A 25,936-nucleotide genomic window follows, 5' to 3' on the forward strand; every position below is an offset into this window, starting at 1 on the left:
TTGAATCCAAATCTAATGAGGATATATCAGATGATGTTGTAGATGATCAACAATATGACACTGATGTCTTAAATAAGGTTATAACGGGTGAGGAAATCCTTTCGGCAATCAAATATCTTAAAAGAAATAAAGCCACTGGACTGGACTTTGTTGAAAATGATTATTTTATTGATGCTTCCACACATTTAATACCACTCCTAACCCATTTCTTTAACTTGATACTTTGTTCCGGATTTGTACCAGACTGTTGGCTAAAGGGTATAATCAGACCGATATATAAGAAAAAGGGCGAACACCTAGATCCAAACTCATATAGACCAATAACAATTCTCAGTTGTTTCGGTAAACTATTCACAAGTATACTTAATGCGAGGCTCACTAAGTTTGTCGAAGTAAATAATATTTTAACTCCAGCTCAAGCAGGATTTAGAAGAGGTTTCTCTACAAGCGACAATGTATATGCTCTACATGCTCTTTGGGAAATTTTAAAACAAACAAAACGAAAACTCTATTGCGTCTTTGTTGATTTCACAAAAGCGTTCGACACTGTGTGGAGGGCTGGTCTGTGGTATAAACTGCTAAACTGTGGAATATCTGGTAGATTTCTTAACTTAGTAAAGAACATGTATAAGAATATAAAATCCACTGTCATGTTACATAATCAAATATCCACAGTCTTCCCATGCAACACGGGAGTAAGACAAGGGGAAAATCTATCGCCACTTCTGTTTTCACTTTTTATAAATGATATTGAGCCATTTCTACTGAAACGAGGAAGTAAAGGTGTTAATCTAGAATACCAAACCGAAACCGAATTGATACTTTGCCTGCAGTTTATTGTCTTGATATATGCAGATGATACTGTCGTATTCAATGAAGACCCTGAAGACTTACAACAATCACTCGACACTTTTCATGTATATTGCTCACGATGGAAACTAAAAGTAAACTTGTCCAAAACCAAAATAATAGTTTTTGGAAGCGGGCCTGCTAAAAACAGTAAACTAAAATATAAATTCACGTTCGGCAATCAAACTATCGAAATGGTTGATACTTATACCTACCTTGGAATAAAGCTACACAGAAACGGGAGATTTGTAGAGGCCATTAAAGTCCTAGCAGAAAATGCAACAAAAGCTATGTTCTTATTATTAAAAAAAGCACGACGAGTCAATCTATCGTTGGACTGTTTAATATCGGCATTTGACACTTTGATTGCTCCGATCCTAACGTACTGTTCTGAAATCTGGGCGTTTGAAAACATAAAACTAATTGAAAAGGTTCATTTAAAATTTCTTAAGTTGGCAGCAGGTCTTCGAAATTCAACACCAAACTATATGATTTATGGAGAACTTGGTAGGGAACCCCTCTACATCAAAATATATAAACGTGCTATTCTATTTTGGCACAAAATGGCAAGTCATAATGAAACTCCAAAACTAACAAATATTATCTACAGATTTATCACCAGTAATTTCACTGACAACACTGAAAAACTACTATGGACAACGTTCGTTAAGAAAATATTAAATAACTGTGGATTAGGTGATCTACCAAAACACGTCTATTACCCAATCTTGAAATTTAGAACAACAAATCACAACTTACCAGTTGAAACTGGACGCTGGTCTGATACCCCAAGAGTGGAACGTTTGTGCCATCTATGTAATTCCCCGGCGGTTGGTGATGAGTTCCACTACCTGTTCAGGTGTGAAGCCCTTGTCCAGCCGCGGTCTATACACATACGTAAAGATCTCTACGAATGGCCTAATATGTTCAAGCTAAAAAAATGTTTATCTAGCACCAGAGTAAAAAATGTGAAAGACCTGTCTAAATTCATCAACATCATCTTCAGACTAGTTGCAACTGCATGAGAATCATGTTAACTTACTTTGTCATATTTCATTGAAAATTTCACTATATATATGTGTGTTTACCTTATATTGCTGTCATCTTGATTGATTATATTATCATGTGCGAATTTATATTGTACTTTTCTCATGTACCTCCGTTGGTGGGTTCTCTTGAGAATAAACTGTCTGTCTGCCTAACCGTCGACAAAACAAAAACCCGGAGTGTCGACATCGCGTGGTCAACATACAGTGACGGTGTTAATTAGTGGAAGAGAATGTTGGTGGTTTGCAAGTGGCTATGGCGGCTACAGCTATGCTCGTATCATGAGTAAATGAATTAAAGAACCAATAAACTTTGTTTTTTGTTACTCTTTTAACCATTACATATGAAAGATTTGTGGTTAGTCTTATGCGGAACACCAAATTTATTCTTTAAAAACCTGTGGTTAATTAATACCGAGCGATTAAAAGTGGCCAAAAAGTCGCCTGCTTCCGGGTTGGCCTAAAAGTCGGGCCAAGAAAAGTCGGGCCGGGCCGGGCCACCGGGTAATACTAAAAATGGATTGCAGAATATTAAAACGAAACCTGCACATTTGGGTCGATAGTTTTCCTGCCTTCACAAATGCATAGTTTGATTGAAAATATATAGTTAATGGTGAAAAAACCCAAACAACAACAATGACTACATACCGAGATTCCTGTAGAAAAGACACCGTCTTGTTGTTATGTGTTTTCCTTGATATGTCTATGAGGGAAGTTTGCTTACATCTCTTAGCGTGTGACATCCTGGGGTCCTGGGCAGGAAGTGACAGTGTTTTGACTGCTTTTCTTTCCTTAATTAAGATATTGGGGTTCCCTAATTAACCTTTATTGTCTCATGCTGAATCAGCACAGGATGTTTATGTTAAAGAGACGTGGATATCGGCGAGTGTCAATGGGCAAATATGACATGATTATGTATATTAAAAGAAATATTTGAAATCACAACATTTTGTTATATGTTATTAAGGAACAAACAAAGTATTCATTCACAAACACAAAAATTCTTATGTGTTTTCATTTTAAACAATACCAGTCCAAATCAGACAGCCAGCGCGAATGCATATGCTTATATTTACTAATACACATGAAACACAAAATGGTATTATATCTACCTAAATACCACTTCATCAAGTAAAGAAAAAGTGAAGCCCCTTTCTCTCTCCATTCCCAACAATTTAGGGGAAAAAAGTCCTCGGAAAACAAAATCCGCAATCAAAAGTGTTTAGTCTCTGTTCAGCCCGACTTGGCCCGTGCTGTCAAAAACAACCTAAACCTCACACGTGTATCTTGAAATGTGTTTATATCCATAGATTAGTAATATATGTACCTACATACCACTTTACAGAGTCTCAAAGCGTAGTATTTGAAGCAAAAACGTTGCTGAAAGTGAAGCTCTCTTTTCTACATATTCTCACCAAAGACACTGTATCACAAGCGTTCGGTCAGCCTTGGCTCGGGCTCTCAAAAACAACTTTCGCCCAACACATGTATCCTGATTTGTGTTTAATTCCATAGATTAGTATTATATCTACCTAATTACCACTGTGTGATGTTACAAAATGCCACATGTAAAGAAACCTGCTCCGTTAAAGTTAAGCCCTTTTCTCTCTCCATTCTCAACATAGCCTCAATCAAAAGTGTTTAGTCTCTGTTCAGCCCGACTTGGCCCGTGCTGTCAAAAACACCTTTAACCTCACACATGTATCTTGATTTCTGTCTATATCTCTAGAATAGAGTTATATCTACCTAAGTACGTCCTTATAGAGTCTCAAAGCGTAGTATTTGAAGCAAACACGTTGCTTAAAGTGAAGCCCTATTTTCTATACATTCTCAACAACCACACAGTATCACAGTCATGCTTTCGGTCCGGCTTGGCTCGGGCTCTCAAAAACAACCTTAACCCCACACATATGTCCTGATTTGTGTTTAATTCCATAGATTAGTACTATATCTACCTAAATATCACTGTGTGATGTTACAAAATGCCACATGTAAAGATAACTGGTTCGGTAAAGTGAAGCCCTTTTCTCTCCCCAAACACAACATAGCCTCAATCAAAAGTGTTAAGTCGCTGTTCGGTCCGACTTGGGCCGGGCTGTCAGAAACAGCTTAAACCTCACACATGTATTTTAAAATGTGTTTATATCCATAGAGTAGTGTTAGATCAACCTAAATATCACTTCACAGAGTCTCAAAGCGTAGTATGTGAAGCAAAAACGTTGCTGAAAGTGAAGCTCTCTTTTCTACATATTCTCACCAAAGACACTGTATCACAGCGTTCGGTCCGGTTGGCCCGGACTCTCAAAAACACCTTAAACCTCACACATGTGTCCTGATTTGTGTTTAATTCCATAGATTAGTATTATATCTACCTAAATATCACTGTGTGATGTTACAAAATGCCACATGTAAAGAAACCTGCTCCGTTGAAGTTAAGCCCTTTTCTCTCTCCATTCTCAACATAGCCTCAATCAAAAGTGTTTAGTCTCTGTTCAGCCCGACTTGGCCCGTGCTGTCAAAAACACCTTTAACCTCACACATGTATCCTGATTTCTGTCTATATCTCTAGAATAGAGTTATATCTACCTAAGTACGTCTTTATAGAGTCTCAAAACGTAGTATTTGAAGCAAACATGTTGCTTAAAGTGAAGCCCTAATTTCTATACATTCTCAACAACCACATAGTATAACATGCTTTCGGTCCGGCTTGGCCGGGCTCTCAAAAACACCTTAAACCTCACACATGTATCCTGATTTGTGTTTAATTCCATAGATTAGTATTATATCTACCTAATTATCACTGTGTGATGTTACAAAATGCCACATGTAAAGAAACCTGCTCCGTTAAAGTTAAGCCCTTTTCTCTCTCCATTCTCAACATAGCCTCAATCAAAAGTGTTTAGTCTCTGTTCAGCCCGACTTGGCCCGTGCTGTCAAAAACACCTTTAACCTCACACATGTATCTTGATTTCTGTCTATATCTCTAGAATAGAGTTATATCTACCTAAGTACGTCCTTACAGAGTCTCAAAGCGTAGTATTTGAAGCAAACACGTTGCTTAAAGTGAAGCCCTATTTTCTATACATTCTCAACAACCACACAGTATCACAGTCATGCTTTCGGTCCGGCTTGGCTCGGGCTCTCAAAAACAACCTTAACCCCACACATATGTCCTGATTTGTGTTTAATTCCATAGATTAGTACTATATCTACCTAAATATCACTGTGTGATGTTACAAAATGCCACATGTAAAGATAACTGGTTCGGTAAAGTGAAGCCCTTTTCTCTCCCCAAACACAACATAGCCTCAATCAAAAGTGTTAAGTCGCTGTTCGGTCCGACTTGGTCCGGGCTGTCAGAAACAGCAAACCTCACACATGTATTTTGAAATGTGTTTATATCCATAGAGTAGTGTTAGATCAACCTAAATATCACTTCACAGAGTCTCAAAGCGTAGTATGTGAAGCAAAAACGTTGCTGAAAGTGAAGCTCTCTTTTCTACATATTCTCACCAAAGACACTGTATCACAGCGTTCGGTCCGGTTGGCCCGGACTCTCAAAAACACCTTAAACCTCACACATGTGTCCTGATTTGTGTTTAATTCCATAGATTAGTATTATATCTACCTAAATATCACTGTGTGATGTTACAAAATGCCACATGTAAAGAAACCTGCTCCGTTGAAGTTAAGCCCTTTTCTCTCTCCATTCTCAACATAGCCTCAATCAAAAGTGTTTAGTCTCTGTTCAGCCCGACTTGGCCCGTGCTGTCAAAAACACCTTTAACCTCACACATGTATCCTGATTTCTGTCTATATCTCTAGAATAGAGTTATATCTACCTAAGTACGTCTTTATAGAGTCTCAAAACGTAGTATTTGAAGCAAACATGTTGCTTAAAGTGAAGCCCTAATTTCTATACATTCTCAACAACCACATAGTATAACATGCTTTCGGTCCGGCTTGGCCGGGCTCTCAAAACACCTTAAACCTCACACATGTATCCTGATTTGTGTTTAATTCCATAGATTAGTATTATATCTACCTAATTACCACTGTGTGATGTTACAAAATGCCACATGTAAAGAAACCTGCTCCGTTAAAGTTAAGCCCTTTTCTTTCTCCATTCTCAACATAGCCTCAATCAAAAGTGTTTAGTCTCTGTTCAGCCCGACTTGGCCCGTGCTGTCAAAAACACCTTTAACCTCACACATGTATCTTGATTTCTGTCTATATCTCTAGAATAGAGTTATATCTACCTAAGTACGTCCTTACAGAGTCTCAAAGCGTAGTATTTGAAGCAAACATGTTGCTTAAAGTGAAGCCCTAATTTCTATACATTCTCAACAACCACATAGTATAACATGCTTTCGGTCCGGCTTGGCCCGGGCTCTCAAAAACACCTTAAACCTCACACATGTATCCTGATTTGTGTTTAATTCCATAGATTAGTATTATATCTACCTAATTACCACTGTGTGATGTTACAAAATGCCACATGTAAAGAAACCTGCTCCGTTAAAGTGAAGCCCTTTTCTCTCTCCATTCTCAACATAGCCTCAATCAAAAGTGTTTAGTCTCTGTTCAGCCCGACTTGGCCCGTGCTGTCAAAAACACCTTTAACCTCACACATGTATCTTGATTTCTGTCTATATCTCTAGAATAGAGTTATATCTACCTAAGTACGTCCTTACAGAGTCTCAAAGCGTAGTATTTGAAGCAAACACGTTGCTTAAAGTGAAGCCCTATTTTCTATACATTCTCAACAACCACACAGTATCACAGTCATGCTTTCGGTCCGGCTTGGCTCGGGCTCTCAAAAACAACCTTAACCCCACACATATGTCCTGATTTGTGTTTAATTCCATAGATTAGTACTATATCTACCTAAATATCACTGTGTGATGTTACAAAATGCCACATGTAAAGATAACTGGTTCGGTAAAGTGAAGCCCTTTTCTCTCCCCAAACACAACATAGCCTCAATCAAAAGTGTTAAGTCGCTGTTCGGTCCGACTTGGTCCGGGCTGTCAGAAACAGCTTAAACCTCACACATGTATTTTGAAATGTGTTTATATCCATAGAGTAGTGTTAGATCAACCTAAATACCACTTCACAGAGTCTCAAAGCGTAGTATGTGAAGCAAAAACGTTGCTGAAAGTGAAGCTCTCTTTTCTACATATTCTCACCAAAGACACTGTATCACAGCGTTCGGTCCGGTTGGCCCGGACTCTCAAAAACACCTTAAACCTCACACATGTGTCCTGATTTGTGTTTAATTCCATAGATTAGCATTATATCTACCTAAATATCACTGTGTGATGTTACAAAATGCCACATGTAAAGAAACCTGCTCCGTTGAAGTTAAGCCCTTTTCTCTCTCCATTCTCAACATAGCCTCAATCAAAAGTGTTTAGTCTCTGTTCAGCCCGACTTGGCCCGTGGTGTCAAAAACACCTTTAACCTCACACATGTATCCTGCTTTCTGTCTATATCTCTAGAATAGAGTTATATCTACCTAAGTACGTCTTTATAGAGTCTCAAAACGTAGTATTTGAAGCAAACATGTTGCTTAAAGTGAAGCCCTAATTTCTATACATTCTCAACAAACCACATAGTATCACATGCTTTCGGTCCGGCTTGGCCTGGACTCTCAAAACACCTTAAACCTCACACATGTATCCTGATTTGTGTTTAATTCCATAGATTAGTATTATATCTACCTAAATATCACTGTGTGATGTTACAAAATGCCACATGTAAAGAAACCTGCTCCGTTAAAGTTAAGCCCTTTTTCTCTCTCCATTCTCAACATAGCCTCAATCAAAAGTGTTTAGTCTCTGTTCAGCCCGACTTGGCCCGTGCTGTCAAAAACACCTTTAACCTCACACATGTATCCTGATTTCTGTCTATATCTCTAGAATAGAGTTATATCTACCTAAGTACGTCTTTATAGAGTCTCAAAACGTAGTATTTGAAGCAAACATGTTGCTTAAAGTGAAGCCCTAATTTCTATACATTCTCAACAACCACATAGTATAACATGCTTTCGGTCCGGCTTGGCCCGGGCTCTCAAAAACACCTTAAACCTCACACATGTATCCTGATTTGTGTTTAATTCCATAGATTAGTATTATATCTACCTAATTACCACTGTGTGATGTTACAAAATGCCACATGTAAAGAAACCTGCTCCGTTAAAGTTAAGCCCTTTTCTCTCTCCATTCTCAACATAGCCTCAATCAAAAGTGTTTAGTCTCTGTTCAGCCCGACTTGGCCCGTGCTGTCAAAAACACCTTTAACCTCACACATGTATCTTGATTTCTGTCTATATCTCTAGAATAGAGTTATATCTACCTAAGTACGTCCTTACAGAGTCTCAAAGCGTAGTATTTGAAGCAAACACGTTGCTTAAAGTGAAGCCCTATTTTCTATACATTCTCAACAACCACACAGTATCACAGTCATGCTTTCGGTCCGGCTTGGCTCGGGCTCTCAAAAACAACCTTAACCCCACACATATGTCCTGATTTGTGTTTAATTCCATAGATTAGTACTATATCTACCTAAATATCACTGTGTGATGTTACAAAATGCCACATGTAAAGATAACTGGTTCGGTAAAGTCAAGCCCTTTTCTCTCCCCAAACACAACATAGCCTCAATCAAAAGTGTTAAGTCGCTGTTCGGTCCGACTTGGTCCGGGCTGTCAGAAACAGCAAACCTCACACATGTATTTTGAAATGTGTTTATATCCATAGAGTAGTGTTAGATCAACCTAAATATCACTTCACAGAGTCTCAAAGCGTAGTATGTGAAGCAAAACGTTGCTGAAAGTGAAGCTCTCTTTCTACATATTCTCACCAAAGACACTGTATCACAGCGTTCGGTCCGGTTGGCCCGGACTCTCAAAAACACCTTAAACCTCACACATGTGTCCTGATTTGTGTTTAATTCCATAGATTAGTATTATATCTACCTAAATATCACTGTGTGATGTTACAAAATGCCACATGTAAAGAAACCTGCTCCGTTGAAGTTAAGCCCTTTTCTCTCTCCATTCTCAACATAGCCTCAATCAAAAGTGTTTAGTCTCTGTTCAGCCCGACTTGGCCCGTGGTGTCAAAAACACCTTTAACCTCACACATGTATCCTGATTTCTGTCTATATCTCTAGAATAGAGTTATATCTTCCTAAGTACGTCTTTATAGAGTCTCAAAACGTAGTATTTGAAGCAAACATGTTGCTTAAAGTGAAGCCCTAATTTCTATACATTCTCAACAACCACATAGTATAACATGCTTTCGGTCCGGCTTGGCCCGGGCTCTCAAAAACACCTTAAACCTCACACATGTATCCTGATTTGTGTTTAATTCCATAGATTAGTATTATATCTACCTAATTATCACTGTGTGATGTTACAAAATGCCACATGTAAAGAAACCTGCTCCGTTAAAGTGAAGCCCTTTTCTTTCTCCATTCTCAACATAGCCTCAATCAAAAGTGTTTAGTCTCTGTTCAGCCCGACTTGGCCCGTGCTGTCAAAAACACCTTTAACCTCACACATGTATCTTGATTTCTGTCTATATCTCTAGAATAGAGTTATATCTACCTAAGTACGTCCTTACAGAGTCTCAAAGCGTAGTATTTGAAGCAAACACGTTGCTTAAAAGTGAAGCCCTATTTTCTATACATTCTCAACAACCACACAGTATCACAGTCATGCTTTCGGTCCGGCTTGGCTCGGGCTCTCAAAACAACCTTAACCCCACACATATGTCCTGATTTGTGTTTAATTCCATAGATTAGTACTATATCTACCTAAATATCAAGGTGTGACGTTACAAAATGCCACATTTAAAGATAACTGGTTCGGTAAAGTCAAGCCCTTTTCTCTCCCCAAACACAACATAGCCTCAATCAAAAGTGTTAAGTCGCTGTTCGGTCCGACTTGGTCCGGGCTGTCAGAAACAGCTTAAACCTCACACATGTATTTTGAAATGTGTTTATATCCATAGAGTAATGTTAGATCAACCTAAATATCACTTCACAGAGTCTCAAAGCGTAGTATGTGAAGCAAAAACGTTGCTGAAAGTGAAGCTCTCTTTTCTACATATTCTCACCAAAGACACTGTATCACAGCGTTCGGTCCGGTTGGCCCGGACTCTCAAAGACACCTTAAACCTCACACATGTGTCCTGATTTGTGTTTAATTCCATAGATTAGTATTATATCTACCTACATATCACTGTGTGATGTTACAAAATGCCACATGTAAAGAAACCTGCTCCGTTGAAGTTAAGCCCTTTTCTCTCTCCATTCTCAACATAGCCTCAATCAAAAGTGTTTAGTCTCTGTTCAGCCCGACTTGGCCCGTGGTGTCAAAAACACCTTTAACCTCACACATGTATCCTGATTTCTGTCTATATCTCTAGAATAGAGTTATATCTACCTAAGTACTTCTTTATAGAGTCTCAAAACGTAGTATTTGAAGCAAACATGTTGCTTAAAGTGAAGCCCTAATTTCTATACATTCTCAACAACCACACAGTATCACAGTCATGCTTTCGGTCCGGCTTGGCTCGGGCTCTCAAAAACAACCTTAACCCCACACATATGTCCTGATTTGTGTTTAATTCCATAGATTAGTACTATATCTACCTAAATATCACTGTGTGATGTTACAAAATGCCACATGTAAAGATAACTGGTTCGGTAAAGTGAAGCCTTTTCTCTCCCCAAACACAACATAGCCTCAATCAAAAAGTGTTAAGTCGCTGTTCGGTCCGACTTGGTCCGGGCTGTCAGAAACAGCTTAAACCTCACACATGTATTTTGAAATGTGTTTATATCCATAGAGTAGTGTTAGATCAACCTAAATATCACTTCACAGAGTCTCAAAGCGTAGTATGTGAAGCAAAAACGTTGCTGAAAGTGAAGCTCTCTTTTCTACATATTCTCACCAAAGACACTGTATCACAGCGTTCGGTCCGGCTTGGCCCGGACTCTCAAAACACCTTAAACCTCACACATGTATCCTGATTTGTGTTTAATTCCATAGATTAGTATTATATCTACCTAATTATCACTGTGTGATGTTACAAAATGCCACATGTAAAGAAACCTGCTCCGTTGAAGTGAAGCACTTTCTCTCTCCAAACACAACATAGTCTCAATCAAAAAGTGTTTAGTCTCTGTTCAGCCCGACTTGGCCCGTGCTGTCAAAACACCTTTAACCTCACACATGTATCTTGATTTCTGTCTATATCTCTAGAATAGAGTTATATCTACCTAAGTACGTCCTTATAGAGTCTCAAAGCGTAGTATTTGAAGCAAACACGTTGCTTAAAGTGAAGCTCTATTTCTATACATTCTCAACAACCACACAGTATCACAGTCATGCTTTCGGTCCGGCTTGGCTCGGGCTCTCAAAAACAACCTTAACCCCACACATATGTCCTGATTTGTATTTAATTCCATAGATTAGTACTATATCTACCTAAATATCACTGTGTGATGTTACAAAATGCCACATGTAAAGATAACTGGTTCGGTAAAGTGAAGCCCTTTTCTCTCCCCAAACACAACATAGCCTCAATCAAAAGTGTTTAGTCTCTGTTCAGCCCGACTTGGCCCGTGGTGTCAAAAACACCTTTAACCTCACACATGTATCTTGATTTCTGTCTATATCTCTAGAATAGAGTTATATCTTCCTAAGTACGTCTTTATAGAGTCTCAAAACGTAGTATTTGAAGCAAACATGTTGCTTAAAGTGAAGCCCTAATTTCTATACATTCTCAACAACCACATAGTATAACATGCTTTCGGTCCGGCTTGGCCCGGGCTCTCAAAAACACCTTAAACCTCACACATGTATCCTGATTTGTGTTTAATTCCATAGATTAGTATTATATCTACCTAATTATCACTGTGTGATGTTACAAAATGCCACATGTAAAGAAACCTGCTCCGTTAAAGTGAAGCCCTTTTCTTTCTCCATTCTCAACATAGCCTCAATCAAAAGTGTTTAGTCTCTGTTCAGCCCGACTTGGCCCGTGCTGTCAAAAACACCTTTAACCTCACACATGTATCTTGATTTCTGTCTATATCTCTAGAATAGAGTTATATCTACCTAAGTACGTCCTTACAGAGTCTCAAAGCGTAGTATTTGAAGCAAACACGTTGCTTAAAGTGAAGCCCTATTTTCTATACATTCTCAACAACCACACAGTATCACAGTCATGCTTTCGGTCCGGCTTGGCTCGGGCTCTCAAAAACAACCTTAACCCCACACATATGTCCTGATTTGTGCTTAATTCCATAGATTAGTACTATATCTACCTAAATATCACTGTGTGATGTTACAAAATGCCACATTTAAAGATAACTGGTTCGGTAAAGTCAAGCCCTTTTCTCTCCCCAAACACAACATAGCCTCAATCAAAAGTGTTAAGTCGCTGTTCGGTCCGACTTGGTCCGGGCTGTCAGAAACAGCTTAAACCTCACACATGTATTTTGAAATGTGTTTATATCCATAGAGTAATGTTAGATCAACCTAAATATCACTTCACAGAGTCTCAAAGCGTAGTATGTGAAGCAAAAACGTTGCTGAAAGTGAAGCTCTCTTTTCTACATATTCTCACCAAAGACACTGTATCACAGCGTTCGGTCCGGTTGGCCCGGACTCTCAAAAACACCTTAAACCTCACACATGTGTCCTGATTTGTGTTTAATTCCATAGATTAGTATTATATCTACCTAAATATCACTGTGTGATGTTACAAAATGCCACATGTAAAGAAACCTGCTCCGTTGAAGTTAAGCCCTTTTCTCTCTCCATTCTCAACATAGCCTCAATCAAAAGTGTTTAGTCTCTGTTCAGCCCGACTTGGCCCGTGGTGTCAAAAACACCTTTAACCTCACACATGTATCCTGATTTCTGTCTATATCTCTAGAATAGAGTTATATCTACCTAAGTACTTCTTTATAGAGTCTCAAAACGTAGTATTTGAAGCAAACATGTTGCTTAAAGTGAAGCCCTAATTTCTATACATTCTCAACAACCACACAGTATCACAGTCATGCTTTCGGTCCGGCTTGGCTCGGGCTCTCAAAAACAACCTTAACCCCACACATATGTCCTGATTTGTGTTTAATTCCATAGATTAGTACTATATCTACCTAAATATCAAGGTGTGATGTTACAAAATGCCACATGTAAAGATAACTGGTTCGGTAAAGTGAAGCCCTTTTCTCTCCCCAAACACAACATAGCCTCAATCAAAAGTGTTAAGTTGCTGTTCGGTCCGACTTGGTCCGGGCTGTCAGAAACAGCTTAAACCTCACACATGTATTTTGAAATGTGTTTATATCCATAGAGTAGTGTTAGATCAACCTAAATATCACTTCACAGAGTCTCAAAGCGTAGTATGTGAAGCAAAAACGTTGCTGAAAGTGAAGCTCTCTTTTCTACATATTCTCACCAAAGACACTGTATCACAGCGTTCGGTCCGGTTGGCCCGGACTCTCAAAAACACCTTAAACCTCACACATGTATCCTGATTTGTGTTTAATTCCATAGATTAGTATTATATCTACCTAATTATCACTGTGTGCCACATGTAAAGAAACCTGCTCCGTTGAAGTGAAGCACTTTTCTCTCTCCAAACACAACATAGTCTCAATCAAAAGTGTTTAGTCTCTGTTCAGCCCGACTTGGCCCGTGCTGTCAAAAACACCTTTAACCTCACACATGTATCTTGATTTCTGTCTATATCTCTAGAATAGAGTTATATCTACCTAAGTACGTCCTTATAGAGTCTCAAAGCGTAGTATTTGAAGCAAACACGTTGCTTAAAGTGAAGCTCTATTTCTATACATTCTCAACAACCACACAGTATCACAGTCATGCTTTCGGTCCGGCTTGGCTCGGGCTCTCAAAAACAACCTTAACCCCACACATATGTCCTGATTTGTATTTAATTCCATAGATTAGTACTATATCTACTTAAATATCACTGTGTGATGTTACAAAATGCCACATGTAAAGATAACTGGTTCGGTAAAGTGAAGCCCTTTTCTCTCCCCAAACACAACATAGCCTCAATCAAAAGTGTTTAGTCTCTGTTCGGTCCGACTTGGCCCGTGGTGTCAAAACCACCTTTAACTTCACACATGTATACTGATTTCTGTCTATATCTCTAGAATAGAGTTATATCTACCTAAGTACGTCCTTATAGAGTCTCAAAACGTAGTATTTGAAGCAAACACGTTGCTTAAAGTGAAGCCCTATTTTCTATACATTCTCAACAACCACACAGTATCACAGTCATGCTTTCGGTCCGGCTTGGCTCGGGCTCTCAAAAACAACCTTAACCCCACACATATGTCCTGATTTGTGTTTAGTTCCATAGATTAGTACTATATCTACCTAAATATCACTGTGTGATGTTACAAAATGCCACATGTAAAGATAACTGGTTCGGTAAAGTGAAGCCCTTTTCTCTCCCCAAACACAACATAGCCTCAATCAAAAGTGTTTAGTCTCTGTTCAGCCCGACTTGGCCCGTGGTGTCAAAAACACCTTTAACCTCACACATGTATCTTGATTTCTGTCTATATCTCTAGAATAGAGTTATATCTTCCTAAGTACGTCTTTATAGAGTCTCAAAACGTAGTATTTGAAGCAAACATGTTGCTTAAAGTGAAGCCCTAATTTCTATACATTCTCAACAACCACATAGTATAACATGCTTTCGGTCCGGCTTGGCCGGGCTCTCAAAACACCTTAAACCTCACACATGTATCCTGATTTGTGTTTAATTCCATAGATTAGTATTATATCTACCTAATTATCACTGTGTGATGTTACAAAATGCCACATGTAAAGAAACCTGCTCCGTTAAAGTGAAGCCCTTTTCTTTCTCCATTCTCAACATAGCCTCAATCAAAAGTGTTTAGTCTCTGTTCAGCCCGACTTGGCCCGTGCTGTCAAAAACACCTTTAACCTCACACATGTATCTTGATTTCTGTCTATATCTCTAGAATAGAGTTATATCTACCTAAGTACGTCCTTACAGAGTCTCAAAGCGTAGTATTTGAAGCAAACACGTTGCTTAAAGTGAAGCCCTATTTTCTATACATTCTCAACAACCACACAGTATCACAGTCATGCTTTCGGTCCGGCTTGGCTCGGGCTCTCAAAAACAACCTTAACCCCACACATATGTCCTGATTTGTGTTTAATTCCATAGATTAGTACTATATCTACCTAAATATCACTGTGTGATGTTACAAAATGCCACATGTAAAGATAACTGGTTCGGTAAAGTGAAGCCCTTTTCTCTCCCCAAACACAACATAGCCTCAATCAAAATTGTTAAGTCGCTGTTCGGTCCGACTTGGTCCGGGCTGTCAGAAACAGCTTAAACCTCACACATGTATTTTGAAATGTGTTTATATCCATAGAGTAGTGTTAGATCAACCTAAATATCACTTCACAGAGTCTCAAAGCGTAGTATGTGAAGCAAAAACGTTGCTGAAAGTGAAGCTCTCTTTTCTACATATTCTCACCAAAGACACTGTATCACAGCGTTCGGTCCGGTTAGCCCGGTCTCTCAAAAACACCTTAAACCTCACACATGTGTCCTGATTTGTGTTTAATTCCATAGATTAGTATTATATCTACCGAAATATCACTGTGTGATGTTACAAAATGCCACATGTAAAGAAACCTGCTCCGTTAAAGTGAAGCACTTTTCTCTCTCCATTCACAACATAGCCTCAATCAAAAGTGTTTAGTCGCTGTTCAGCCCGACTTGGCCCGTGTTGTCAAAAACACCTTTAACCTCACACATGTATCCTGATTTCTGTCTATATCTCTAGAATAGAGTTATGTCTACCTAAGTACGTCTTTATAGATTCTCAAAACGTAGTATTTGAAGCAAACACGTTGCTTAAAGTGAAGCCCTAATTTCTATACATTCTCAACAACCACATAGTATAACATGCTTTCTGTCCGGCTTAGCCCGGGATCTCTAAAACACCTTAAACCTGACACATGTTTCCTGATTTGTGTTTAAATCCATTAATTGGTATTATATCTACCTAAATACCTCTTTATTGAGGCTCAAAGCTTTGTACATGTATTTGAATCTAACACGTTGCTTAAAGTGAAGCCCAGTGTTCAATCTGGCTCTGTGCGGGCTAATGAAATTAATACAGCTGTTAATTACACCTGTATCCAGCTTGCTTAATTGCCCCTTGACTAATTGCAATCAGCTAGGTGTTGTGATTCAATTAACATACTCCATTGTTGCCCTTAATTACCGCAGGGCCTTCAGTGTTATTATTACTCCACCGTTTCTTCATAACGTTTATCACAGAGGGGCATGTAATCACTGACTAAATTAGTAATGCTAAAAATGAGACATTTGTTCTGTAATATATATAGGCTGTGGAAGCATAAATAATTATATATATATATATATATATATATATAATTATTTATGTTTCCACTCGTGTTATGTTCCAGAGTATAAACTTTAATGAATACTAGTTCCGATACAGATGTCAGGCTGAAGCTATTCGTGATCTGATTTACACATATAATTAACTAAATAAATATCAGAAGATATTATACCAAATTATATGACATGAAATGCTTGAAAGAGGTGGGTTTGTTTTAGTGGATTCAGAATACAGGATGTTCTCCGTACAGTTTCCACAGTATAAACATCAATTCATAATAGTACAGATATAGATAGCCGGCTGAAGCTATTCATGACATGATTTGAACATATCAGTAATTTAATAAATATCAGAAGGTGTCAGCTAAAATGACTTGCCGTATGAGATGTTATGGTTATATAATTTGAACATACGAAAGTATGAAAACACATCCACGGCAATGACACTGTCTTGCCCAGCTCAGGCTCGGGAGAACATTGTTTTCACTGTGAGAGCTTTGCCAAAGGTTACTCTGAGATGCCGTTTCCTGATGTTGTAAACTTTAAGCGTTTCAGATAATCCTGATTTCCTGAACACGCATACAGACAATAGAAGTATTAGAGAGAGCAGTGGGAGAAGTATGTTTTCATTAAATCCACAGTGTCTCGCCTAGCTTTCTCCAAGTGCATCCATATAAAACTGGCCAAGCTGGGCAGTAGCAGCCTATATTCAAAATCATCTGATCTGAAAATGTCTGCATTACTTGTTGGCGACTCGTTACTGAAGTATGTTGGACGTTATACGCAGAAAGAAGGGATCGTGACAAGGTCACTGTCCGGAGCCAAGGTGGCTGACATTCCCGATCTCTTGTGGGACATGGAGAACTTTAAGGTAATAAACAGTTCAAGAATGTCGGATTGTGCACAGAATGTGAAGTGATATGTAGGTAGGTATAATACTAATCTATGGATATAAGCACATTTCAAGATACATGTGTGAGGTTTTAAGTTGTTTTTAAGCCGGGCTGAACAGCGACTAAACACTTTTGATTGAGACTATATTGTGAATGGAGAGAGAAAAGGGCTAACTTTAACGAACCAGTTATCTTTACATGTTGCATTTGATAACATTACAAAGTGATATTTAGGTAGATATAATACCAATCTATGGATTTAAACCCATTTCAAGTTACATCTGTGAGGTATAAGGTGCGTTTGAGCGCCCGGGCCAAGCCGGACCGAAAGCTTGTGATACTGTGTCTTTGTTGAGAATGTATAGAAAATAGGGCTTCACTTTCAGCGACGTTTTTGCTTCAAATACAACGCTTTGAGACCCTGTGAAGTGATATGTAGGTAGATATAACACTAATCTATGGATTTAAATACAAATCAGGATACATGTGTGAGGTGAAAGGTGTTTTTGACAGCACGGGCCAAGCCGAGCTGAACAGCGACTAAACACTTTTGATTGAGGCTATGTTGTGTTTGGGGAGAGAAAAGGGCTTCACTTTAACGGAGCAGTTTTCTTTACATGTTGCATTTTATAACATTACAAAGTGATATTCAGGTAGATATAATACCAGCCTATGGATTTATACACACATCAGGATACATGTGTGAGGTTGAAGTAGGTTTTGACAGCACAGGCCAAGCCGAGCTGAACAGAGACTAAACACTTTTGATTGAGACCATATTGTGAATGGAGAGAGAAAAGGGCTAACTTTAACGAACCAGTTATCTTTACATGTTGCATTTGATAACATTACAAAGTGATATTTAGGTAGAAAAGATAGCTTCACTTTGAGCAAGGTGTTTGCTTCAAAAACAACGCTTTGAGACTGTGTGAAGTTATATGTAGGTAGATATAATACCAATCTATGGATTTAAACCCATTTCAAGATACATGTGTGAGGTATAAGGTGCGTTTGAGAGCCCGGGCCAAGCCGGACCGAAAGCTTGTGATACTGTGTCTTTGTTGAGAATGTATAGAAAATAGGGCTTCACTTTCAGCGACGTTTTTGCTTCAAATACAACGCTTTGAGACTCTGTGAAGTGATATGTAGGTAGATATAACACTAATCTATGGATTTAAATACAAATCAAGATATATGTGTGAGGTGAAAGGTGTTTTTGACAGAACGGGCCAAGCCGAGCTGAACAGCGACTAAACACTTTTGATTGAGGCTATGTTGTGTTTGGGGAGAGACAAGGGCTTCACTTTAACGGAGCAGTTTTCTTTACATGTTGCATTTTATAACATTACATTTTGACAGCGCGGGCCAAGCCGGGCTGAACAGAGACTAAACACTTTTGATTGAGACTATATTGTGAATGGAGAGAGAAAAGGGCTAACTTTAACGAACCAGTTATCTTTACATGTGGCATTTTGTAACATCACACATTGATATTTAGGTAGATATAATACTAATCTATGGATTTAAACACAAATCAGAATACATGTGTGGGGTTTAAGTTGTTTCTGAGAGACCGGGCCAAGGCGTACAGAACGCTTGTGATACTGTTTGTTGAGAATATGTAGAAAAGATAGCTTCACTTTGAGCAAGGTGTTTGCTTCAAAAACAACGCTTTGAGACTGTGTGAAGTGATATGTAGGCAGATATAATACTAATCTATGGATATAAACCCATTTCAAGATACATGTGTGAGGTATTAATGTGTTTTTGACAGTACGGGCCAAGCCGGGCTGAACAGAGATCAACACTTTTGATTGAGACTAAATTGTAAATGGAGAGAGAAAAGGGCTTCACTTTAACGAACCAGTTATCTTTACATGTTGCATTTGATAACATTACAAAGTGATATTTAGGTAGATATAATACCAATCTATGGATTTAAACCCATTTCAAGATACATCTGTGAGGTATAAGGTGCGTTTGAGAGCCCGGGCCAAGCCGGACCGAAAGCTTGTGATACTGTGTCTTTGTTGAGAATGTATAGAAAATAGGGCTTCACTTTGAGCAAGGTGTTTGCTTCAAATACAACGCTTTGAGCCTCTATGAAGTGATATGTAGGTAGATATAACACTAATCTATGGATTTAAACACACATCAGGATATATGTGTGAGGTGAAAGGTGTTTTTGACAGAACGGGCCAAGCCGAGCTGAACAGCGACTAAACACTTTTGATTGAGGCTATGTTGTGTTTGGGGAGAGACAAGGGCTTCACTTTAACGGAGCAGTTTTCTTTACATGTGGCATTTTATAACATTACAAAGCGATATTCAGGTAGATATAATACCAGCCTATGGATTTAAACACAATTCAAGATACGTGCAGTACGTTTAAGTTGTTTTTGAGAGACCGAGCCAAGCCGGGCGGAAAATTGTGGCCGAGATAATGGTGAAGAGTGTGGGGAAGAGATCGTATGATTTAAATGTGGTCATGCTTTAAATACGGTGAATAGTGAATTTATGGGGTGGTATGTGATTGGATATAGATGTTTAAACATTTTCGGGCCGACGGAAATGTGTATCGGAATTGGCTGAAGTATTTATACGTTTTAAATCCCGTTTCGTTTAACGATTCCACTTTTAGACGTAACCTCGGTCAGCCAGTTCACAGGCCTCTCGTCTTCCTGGGTTTTAGCCGATTTACTCGTACTAAAGTTATTATGGTACGCGTTTGTGGCTTCCGATTGATCATTATTATCCCGAGTGTATGTTGCATTGATTAATTGTAGGCATGGTTTTCGTTAATTGGTTTCTTAGCCAATAATATATTTGGCCCGCCTTGGCCCGGCCCGACTTTTAGGCCATCCCCCTGCTGCCCTCTCGCCCACCAACGAAACCACAGACAGGTTACGTAACTCTGTCGCCAGAGCACTGCAGTGACGTCATATGAGGAACGATTTTCAGTTAGTTATATAGAAAGTGTGTAGCACGCTCATCATTTTGATGATTTCTCGATATCAACGACGACATGCCGAATCGTTGCTTTGTCGTCAATTGCTCCTAGGGGTCGGGCGATGGTGTCACCATGCACAGATTTCCACAGGACCCCGCAGTTCGTGATAAATGGGTTATGTTTGTGAGTGCGAAGCGAGCGTTGTGGAAGCCTCAACGATATCTTACTTGTGTTCAGATCGCTTCACGGAAGTTAAAGAATCAAAACTACTTACTAGTTGTAGTAAAATATGTATATGATTGATGACCATAAGGATTTTCCATGACACAACTTGTAACATAACTCTTCCTCGGAAGTGAGGTCGAAGTAACAATAATATTGATAGTAGTATTATATTGACACCCACCTCGCTGCCAGGAGAGAAATTGTTATGTTATACGCTATGTCATGCAAAATCCTATTGACCATCAATAAAATACATATTTTACTACCAGTAGAAAGTAGTTTTGATTTTGTAACTCGGTGAAAACAAACCTAAATAGCATTTATCCTCAGACTGGCGGATGTTCCCGACAGGGCGCCGCCATTTTTGAAAATCGTAAAGTCTGTTAGAATTAATGAGATTATAGTTTGTTTTCATCAAGTTAGAAAATCAAAACTACTTTCTACTCGTAGTTAAATATGTATTGGAATCATAACCAAACGGATTTTGCATGACACAACTTATAACATAACGATTTCTTCCACGGAAGCGAGGTGGGGGTCGAAGTCACAATACTGCGCGATACGTTTCTTGCTACATTCACATGGTTAATGTCCACTCACCAGTATGTAGATACTAGTCAATGTGCGTCTTTATATTTGGTCTTATAATCCTAATTAGTTTATTATCATACTTGTATGCATTTTGAAACTAAATAAAAAGCAGACGATCTGCTGACTCTTATAGTGAATTTATAACAGAACTGTAATATCTAGACATTTTATAGTTTGCCAATGTGAATCATAATTCGCACACACACCCAAGTGTATGTTGTCTGTCTCATTACACTTCACGGCGAAAACAATGATTCTGTTGAATGCTACGACAAATGAATAAAAAACAAAATGCAAATATTAAAATTAAAACAGATTAAAGTTATAGGAACAATATCAGGCCATTACTTTGTTTGAGGAATGTATCCATCAATATCCACAAAACTGTTCCAAACGATGTGTCTTTTAACAGTTTAATATACGAAAAAGTGATAAATCTTTTCAGGTATTGGTGTATAGTCTCATTGGTCACCCAAGATAGCACACCTGGCAACTAATTGCATAATGTCCGCCTTTCTTTAAGGTTGCAAAAAACAGACTATTATTTTACGTTATGCGAGTGGAAGGATTACCATTTTGGAATTTAACATGCAACAACATCCGGAAAGAAACAGAGAGCTTACAAATTATTTTGTGATATTTGGTGTAGAAGGATTATCGAAATGTTGTTGTAAACATTTAGCATTTGGGTATATATAATAGATCATGAATATTTTGTTACCACTGTCAAAATGGCAAATGCTATGGTGCGGGTTACATTGATTGACAACATTCATAGAGGTCAGAATCTTTACCACAATGGATTCAAGTACAGAGTCAACAGACGCAGAGCTCAGAAAACATACTGAAGATGTACAGATGCTACCTGTCCATCATATCTGGTTACAGAAAACAACCTGCTGAATATGGTCGGTCAAGGCCACAACTATCCTACTACCACCTGGATAGAAGGTCCATGGACACTGCCAACTTGGAATCATTTTGTTTCAAATACTGCGCTTTGAGACTCTGTGAAGTGATATGTAGGTAGATATAGTACTAATCTGTGGATATAAAAACATTTCAACATACATGTGTGAGGTTTAAGATGTTTTTGACAGCGCGGGCCAAGTCGGGCTGAACAGAGACTAAACATTTTTGATTGAGGCTATGTTGAGAATGGAGAGAGAAAAGGGCATCACTTTAACCAACCAGTTATCTTTACATGTGACATTTTATAACATCACACATTGATAGTTAGGTAGATATAATACCGAACTATGGATTTAAACACAAATCATGATACTTGTGTGAGGTTTAAGTTGGTTTTGAGAGCCCGGGCCAAGGCGGACCGAACAATTGTGATACTGTGTCTTTGTTGAGAATGTATAGAAAAGATAGCTTCACTTTGACCAACGTTGTTGCTTCAAATACTGCGCTTTGAGACTCTGTGAAGTGATATGTAGGTAGATATAATACTAATCTATGGATATAAATACATTTCAAGATACATGTGTGAGGTTTAATGTGTTTTTGACAGCACGGGTCAAGTCGGGCTGAACAGAGACTAAACACTTTTGATTGAGGCTATGTTGTGTTTGGGGAGAGAAAAGGGCTTCACTTTAACGGAGCAGTTTTCTTTACATGTTGCATTTTATAACATTACAAAGCGATATTTAGTAGACATGATACCATTCTATGGATTTTAACAGAATTCAAGATACGTGTGTTACGTTTAAGTTGCTTTTGACGGCTCGAGTCAAGCCGGACCGAACAATCGTGGCTGAGATAATGTTGAGAGTGTGGGGAAGAGATCGTATCATATAAAGGTGGGCATGCTTTAAATACGATGAATAATGAATTGATCGGGTGGTATGTGATTGGATATAGATGTAAAAACATTTTCCGGCCGATGGAAATGTGTATCGGAATTGACTGAAGTATTTATACGTTTTAAATTCTGTTTCGTTCAACGATTCCACTTTAAGACGTAACCTCGGTCAGCCAGTTCACAGGCTTCTCGTCTTCCTGAGTTTTAGCCGATTTACTCGTAATAAAGTTGTTATGGTACGCCTTTATGGCTTCTGATTGATCATTATTACCATGCGTGCATGTTGCATTAATTAATTGTAGGCATGGTTTTCGTTAATTGGTTTCTTAGCCAATAATATATTTGGCCCGCCTTGGCCCGGCCCGGCCCGACTTTTACGCCATCCCAATAATTTGGAAGGTTGGCACAACAAAATCAACAAGAAGACAAAGTCATCGATATCTCCCGCAATGGCAAAATACTCTTCATGATTATGTCTCGAGTTATGATTATGTCAAATATTTAGGTGTGTATATAGAAAAGTGGAAGGAGAGTATTGAAAGGTTTTTAAAGTTCTGCTCGAGAAAGGAGCACTATCACCAATTTCAGTCTAAGTAAAAGTTGTTGCCATGGAAACGCCAAAAATATTTTATTCAGAATTCCAAAACTACCAAAAGGCACCAGTACATCACTAGATCTATGTATGTGCCAAGTTTGGTGAAGAAATAGTGAATGGTTTTAGAGTTCTGCTCCGGAAAAGAGCACTACCACCAATATCAGTCTAAGTCAAACTTGTTGCCATGGAAACGCCAAAAATATTTTATTCAGAATTCCAAAACAACCAAAAGGCACCAGTAGACCACCAGATCTATCTATGTGCCAAGTTTGGTGAAGAAATATTGAACGGTTTTAGAGTTCTGCTCCGGAAAAGAGCACTACCACCAATTTCAGTCAAAGTCGAACATGTTGCCATGGAAACGCCAAAAATATTTTATTCAGAATTCCAAAACTACCAAAAGGCACCAGTACACCACCAGATCTATCTATGTGCCAAGTTTGGTGATGAAATAATGAACGGTTTTAGAGTTTTGCGTCGGAAAAGACAAATGTGCACGGACGGACGGAAGGACGCAGTCCATTTTAATACCCCCCGCAAAACGCGTTGCGGGGGATAACAAGTATGCCATGAAGACACATCCAAATGTATTTGAGGTTGTGCGAATGCCACAAAAAGAACAGTCATCAGAGAGATCCTGTCCGTAGACGTCGCTACCGAATCATCGACGCTAGGATTCTATCCTTGAAGGCCGACCTTCTTGCCGACAGACTTACTGTCTTGAAAGTACACAGACCATGTGTCAGAGTTGCTTCATCTTGGCTGAACATTCAGATCACTTAAGTGCAGACATAAAGGAGTTTTGGCAAGAAGAAATAACTGGACTCATCTTTTATGTATTTATTACTTATACACCTGCAGAAATCACTTATTTATATAAAACTCACACAAATATATTGTGTGAGCTTTGTGAAATATATATACAAATATGTTATATTGTGTGACATACGATACATGCATGTTGTTATATAGACTGAATAAATATATTGTCTACTATATATATCACACTCTGTTTTAATTGGTTTGTTAATTTTGAGAACACTGGGAGTGAAGTCACTCATGTAGAACATCACCTCCCTTTTCCCGGACTGTCGACAAGTAATTTGGACGGATTACTTCTTGTTGTCGACAGTCCTGGCATAAACCATTTGCAAATTCCCTCACGGCTCATTGTGTGTGCATATATAGAGGTGTTGGGTTTTGTAAATACATGCTCATTTTTGGTGTATAACATTTTGCAATCAATATACATCATAACATGTCATGTGTTCAAGTATCACACCTGCCTGTCTGTCTAATTACATGATGTGACATAGACCGAACTCGGGCCATAAATCAATGCGTTTTGTTTATGGTATATAGCCTGATTGGTGTTAAGTTCAAATTGCATGTGGTCAGTGATCGCAGTTGTGTATTGAATATTGTCATTAGCAGACAGGCAGGCAGACACACAGGTGTCAATAAAACAAGACATTGAGTTTTGTTTGTGACAACGACATATCTATATCACAGTTAGAAATTCTGTCAACGCTAAATAATGACATTGCTTTTAAGTATCGAACTGAGAAAGTGACTAGGTAAGAAAAACGTGGACATGTGGTGAAATTGACAAATGAAATATAAACAGTTAATTTACTGTCATAACATATAAAAAGCTCGCGCCTGTGAGATATCAACAAAAATTTAGAAATATAGCCCACACCAAAGCCTTCACCGAGTATTCACCGGACAGCCCGCTTCCAAGTTGCGCGAACCTATTTCACTGCGCTTGTGCTATGAGCGCACCCCAGCTGTTAAAACCAGTTTTTCCCCGAAAAGTCTGGGGAAAATTAGTGAATCGTTTGAACTCCGATTTCGCGCGGTTTTTTTTCATCGCGTTATTTTTCAACTTTATAAGTTGAATTTGCATTTTTGATGATTTGTTTTGGTAAGTCCATACCGAAAGGTTTCAGAGTTGTGTTTTATGTTGCATGTGACCTTTAAACACTCCTTAATTTCAATACATTTTTTCAATAAATGATATATTTGAAAAAAAATAAGGATGAGGCTTATGATAACTTCATGGAATTTTGGGCTCTGAGTAAACAATGTTGTGAATTAAACCAAAATCAATTCAATTTTTTTTGAAAAACGTGACAATAAAAACTTTGTCAATTATCAATTATTTGTACTTGCCGTTAATGTCAAAAGGCATAGTACTATTGATAGTGAGTGAGTTAGTTTTACGCCGCATTTAGCAATATTCCAGGTATATCACGGTGGTCGACACCAGAAATTGGCTTTACACATTGTGGGATCGTGGGCGTAACGAGCGATAGTCACTAGATTACCCCACCGCCCCTGTACTATCGAGATTACCCCACCACCCCTGTACTATCGATGAAACATCTGAGCAGTATCATGAAGTTACGAATTTGAAGCAGTTACAAAGACTTCATAAGATTTATGAGGAGCGAATAAAAGATAAACGTTTACGTAATCGGTAAATAGACTGACTGTTTCAGCTGAG

The 25,936-nt window shown here is 38.5% G+C and overlaps 1 protein-coding gene across 1 annotated transcript in view; it reads left to right on the forward strand.

The window, feature by feature from the left end:
• The window catches only part of LOC124284014, a 30,985-nt gene that overhangs the window by 3,868 nt on the left and 1,181 nt on the right, over window positions 1-25,936 (forward strand). The gene's annotated exons all lie outside the window — the stretch shown is intronic.

The sequence above is a fragment of the Haliotis rubra genome, unplaced genomic scaffold (genome assembly GCF_003918875.1).
Source record: "Haliotis rubra isolate DU_JTF1 unplaced genomic scaffold, ASM391887v1 Scf328, whole genome shotgun sequence".
Lineage (NCBI taxonomy): Eukaryota > Metazoa > Mollusca > Gastropoda > Lepetellida > Haliotidae > Haliotis > Haliotis rubra.